Source organism: Sorex araneus, chromosome X (genome assembly GCF_027595985.1).
Source record: "Sorex araneus isolate mSorAra2 chromosome X, mSorAra2.pri, whole genome shotgun sequence".
Taxonomy (NCBI): Eukaryota; Metazoa; Chordata; class Mammalia; order Eulipotyphla; family Soricidae; genus Sorex; species Sorex araneus.
The window spans coordinates 71650397-71654589 of record NC_073313.1 but is presented as its reverse complement, the minus strand read 5'-3'; the positions used below and the strand labels follow the sequence as shown (position 1 = coordinate 71654589).

General features: G+C 47.6%; 1 pseudogene; it reads right to left on the bottom strand.

Moving 5' to 3' along the window:
* Positions 1–867: 867 nt before the first annotated feature.
* LOC101548565 (RNA-binding protein EWS-like) lies at positions 868–2837 on the bottom strand (annotated as a pseudogene).
* Between the last annotated feature and the right edge of the window lie 1356 nt (positions 2838–4193).

Below are 4193 nucleotides of genomic sequence, written 5' to 3'. Positions count from 1 at the left end.
AATCATCAGGGAGAATCAAATCAAAAGTTATCATCTCTCACCAAAGAAACTGGCACGCATTAAAAAAACAAAAGCAACCACTACTGGCATGATTGTGGGAAGGGTCTTTCATTCACTACTGGGAGGAATGGTAACTGTTCCAGCTTTTTTGAAAAACAATATAGATATTCCTTTAAAATATAGGAAAGGAGATTCCATTTGGCCCAGCAAACCCATTTATTGCAATATACCCCAAGGACCCAACGCCAAAATGGATAAAAGACACTGGCACCCCTATGTTTATTGCAGCATTATCCAAAATAGCTGAAATCTATAAACAGCCCAAGTTTCCAAGAATAGATGACTGGAAAAAGAAACTGTGGTGTAGGATGACATTGCTGTGTCCTTACCCCCATGCCACAAGGAGCTTAGGTTTATCCCGGTCACACGACATCAAGGTGCTCCTGAGTCACTCCCATTCCTTTGTTTATCTGTAACCACTTCTCTATGTTCTCCTCCCCAAACAGTTAATCAGCTTTTCCCCCTAATGAAACTGTTAGTTTGTAAGGTTAGATCTTTCTAGGACACTGAACTTATAAGTTAATATTGCCTTTCTCCTTTCTTTGTGTCTTTTGAATAGTTCACTTTAAAGCAATGTACCTTTTATTATTATTATTATTATTATTATTATTATTATTATTATTATTATTATTTACCATTTAACTTATTTTAATGTTTCTTCACAAATGGTGAAAAAAACGAAAGTACAGACAAGGAATAATCATAATGTTGTGGCCAACATTATAAATATGGAATTATAAATTTAAAATATTTTCTGGTTAAAAAACTGAATCTGGTAGTCAATGCAGCTCTTCGGCGTCTCTGCGTCTAGTAGGGCCGGTCTCTGCATTCCTGACAGTACTCGCCTTTATCCATTTTTCCAGGGCCTCCATGGCCGCCTCTTCTTCCTCCCATCTGTTCCATCAAAGGCTCAGGGGGTCCCCCAGGGTCACCTCTTCTGCCTCCACCAAAGCCACCTCGATCCATGCCCCGGCCACCACGGAAGCCACCTCTGTCTCCTCCACGACCACCTATGAGCATTCCTCCAGGACCCCCACGGACCATGAGGCCACTTCTTCGTCCCCGCATACCACCAGGGCCACCTCTGCCCCGGTCACCACCCAGAGGTGGGAAGAGTGGCGGGAGAAAACCTTCAGGCTTTGGGGCTTTACACTGGTTGCATTCTGTTCTCCAGGCAAAGTTCTGGTTCCCACATCCCGGATTGGGGCGCTGCCAGTCTCCAGCTTGATGTTGGACATTTCCTCGTCCTGATGGGTTCCCTCGGAACCTCGAGACCCTCTTGGGAGAAAGCCTCTTCGGTCTCCTCCTTGGCCTCCCATGCGACCCATGGGTCTTCCTGGGCCTCCTGGGTCCCCTGGACCTCCACAAAGCGGTAGTGGCAATCCTTGGCCCTCACGGGATGGCATTCCACCTCGCATGCTGTTCATTGGAGGCTTCTTCTGAGCAAGGGAAACTTTAAGTTTGCTTCCTTGAAATCTTTCCCATCAAACCACTTCACGGCAGCCTTTGCAGTTGGCGGGTCTTCATAGGACACTGTGGCATCACCTTTGGGCTTTCCAGTTTCCTTGTCCAAGTAGATATGAATCATGGGTGGTCCAATTCTTTTGTTCATTTTAGCAACTCCACACTGCTTAAAGAAGTCTGCCAGATCATCTAAAGTCACATTGTCATTTAATCCTTGCACATAAATCGCACGGTTGTCAGAATCTTCATCTGGATCTATAGGTGGGCCTAGATCAAGATCTGGTCCTTCATCCATGGGTCCACCAGGCTTATTGAAGCCACCTCGCTCTCCAATGCCCATTCCACCGTGCCCTCCTCCCTGCCCACCTCTGCTCATGCCTTCACGATCAAATGCCGCTCTTCCCCTGCCCCGGTTATCAGGACCACTCATGTTCTGGTTCTCTCCTCGTTCGGAAAATCCTCCAGACTCCTGCCCATAGACACCCATGCTACTGGGGTGGTCCTGTCGGAATGAACTCTGCTGCCTGTAGCTGCTGCTCTGTTGCCTATATTGACTTGGAGCCTGGCTGTAGGATCCAGTTTGGGGGGGGGGTGGTTAACTAGTGGGCAGCTGCTGCCCATAGCTACTTTGTTCACCATAGCTGCTCTGTTGTCCATAGCTGCTCGGCTGCCCATAGGTGTTCTGCTGAGAATAACTGCTCTGATTGTAACTAGTCGGCTGTGTAGAGGAATAGCTGGTAGGTGGATAGCATGGTGGTGCTTTCACTGGTTGCATGGAGTAGCTCCCAGGTACCTGGGGATAGCTGTAGTTACTTTGTCCATATCCTAGGCCGGGTTGGTTGTAACCCCCTGTGCTAGACTGAGATTGACTAGTCTCAGCTGGCTTCTTACCATCCTGTGGTCTTGTAGGTGCGGTGGTTGCTGGCTGCTGCCCATACGCTGGAAAAGCAGGCTGAGTGCCATATGCAGACTGAGCTGCACAGGAGGCCTGGGTAGTAGTGACTGTAGCCGTGCTGGTATCATAAGCACCAGTGCCGCACCCCTGGACAGGCTGACTGTATGCCTGGGGGGCAGTCGGAGTAGTATAACCAGGGGGAGGCTGTCTATAAGAAGTTGCATAGGCGGTCTGCCCATAGGCTGCAGTGGTCTGCACCTGGGTATAGCTGATGTCAGTAGGCTGTCCGTAAGTTCCATAAGTGTTGCCCATAAGCCTGGCTGGTCTGTGCATATCCTTGAGTGGGCTGGGCGGTGTACGCACTGTAGCCCTGCTGTGCTGCAGCTTGGGTGTAGGTACTGTAATCCGTGGACGCCATTTTCTCTCCTTCCCTCTCCTTCTCTCAACAGCAATGTCCCTTTAAAATAAATAAATAAATAAATAAAAATAAAGCAATGTCCCTTTTGTATAGACACAAGAAGACAATATTATGCTTTTATAACTTGGGATTTAATTGGCTTCGAATATTATTCATTCCCGGGCATCTGCTTTCTTGACTTAAGCCTCAGTTGCCCTCAGTTCCTAGCACCCCAAAAGCAGGGTCCCGAAGAGGGACGGGACGGGCCCAGGGCAAGCAGTGAGTTATGTTCTACCCTGGTATCAAGATGGGCCTGGCCAAAGTGCCTAATTCTTAACTATAAGTTAAGAGCTTGATCATGGACAAATGCTGTCATGATCCAAAAGTAATGATGAGATTTGGACCCTGCTAGGGACAGGAAAGGCTAATCTGGCCTGAGCACTGTAGTCTGACATCAAGATAGCCCCAGGAGAGCAATTCTATAAGCTTAATGCATCTTTTACTGTGTCCATACAAAATGATTAATATTATGAATGCTTATATGGTTGCTGGACAAGGAGAGGAGAAATACACCCATGGGATTCTGCCTTTGGTTGGGTGGTCCTGCTGAAAGAGAATCTGTCCTAGAAGCAGCATCCCCTGAGGGAAAGAACTTTAACCCTATTGATTGTGACCACACCTATATGTAAGCCCTAACCACCTCATGCTGGGGGGATTTAACTAGGCTGTAAGAGTGTGTGTGTGGTGGGGGGAGAGATCGACAGCCAGAAGAGAAGCGGGAAGAGAGAGACAGAAGAGTATGGAATAAACGGCAACTGATCAATCAATCGTCTTGGCCCTCGTTGGCCCATGATCCGGGCCACTCTGGCTGGGGGAGTGGCCGGGGACCAATCTATCTCCCGAACACCTGGGGACGACCAATGGGGAGAGCCGCCGGGGCTCTCCCCCAGTTGCCCCCTGGCAGATGTTTTTTACACTGTGGTATATATTCACAATGGAATATTACTCAGCCATAAGAAAAGGTAGTCATGAAATTTGTTGCTTACGTGGAGAGACCCAGAGAGTATCACGCTTAGTGTAGTTAGTCAAGAGGAGAGAGACCAACGCAGAATGATCTCTCACATATGCAGTACATAAGGAAATGTAATGGTGGAATAATACGTACCCAAAGCCAGTGGGAAAAGGACACAAAAACTGGTATTCAGTAGGAAACGTGCCCCTCGAGGGGGGTGGGCTTAGAACAGGAATGGGGCTAATGTCGATTTGGAGAGAATGATTCAACAGGGAGTAGGAGGTGGTGGTAAAAGGTGGTAAAGTGTTGTTTATGAAACCGTCTCTGCAACAGTATGGTAAATTAAATTAAAAAAAAACATTTTA